At 44.4% G+C, this 577-nt stretch overlaps 1 pseudogene; it reads right to left on the bottom strand.

The window, feature by feature from the left end:
- Positions 1-530: 530 nt before the first annotated feature.
- On the bottom strand, positions 531-577 carry LOC123256270 (annotated as a pseudogene; the record flags this gene model as incomplete).

Below are 577 nucleotides of genomic sequence, written 5' to 3'. Positions count from 1 at the left end.
GGACACTAATGCACTGTTGTTGGAGTTGTGAGATGATCCATCCATTCTGAAGAGCAATTTAGAAGTATGCCCAAAGGTCTATAAAACTGTATATCCTTTGATCCAACTATTTGGTCTATATGCCAAAGAGGTTTTTTGTTTGTTTGTTTGTTTGTTTGTTTGTTTGTTTGTTTTTTAAGGGGAAAGGATGTAGTCACACAAACAAATTTAACTGCAAAGCAAAAGCTGCAAAAATTGCCCAGGATTACCTTGGTCACCTAATTTCACCATGCAGGCCAAGTGAAAATGAATGGGTTAGACTCCCAGGAGAATCCTAAAGATCTACGGGAAGNAGCCCCACCCCCACCTCCAGCCCCAGCCCCAGCACCTCTCCCCCCAAACCTCCCAGCGGGAGGAGTCACATCTGGGACAAAGACGATCCAGTTTCAGTCCCCAGTAGGGATTGTCTCTCCATCTAATCGTAAATATCTGGATAGAGAATCACGAAAAATCGATGGGAACAAGAAACTGCTTTTTGGAGACCAAAGAATGAGGGGAGAGCGCGAACGCAGTCCCCCACTACCACAAATTATGCAGT

The sequence above is a fragment of the Gracilinanus agilis genome, unplaced genomic scaffold, assembly GCF_016433145.1.
Source record: "Gracilinanus agilis isolate LMUSP501 unplaced genomic scaffold, AgileGrace unplaced_scaffold57437, whole genome shotgun sequence".
Classification (NCBI taxonomy): Eukaryota; Metazoa; Chordata; class Mammalia; order Didelphimorphia; family Didelphidae; genus Gracilinanus; species Gracilinanus agilis.
Note: the sequence above shows the minus strand (reverse complement) of the source record. Positions and strands in the feature narration are given on the sequence as shown.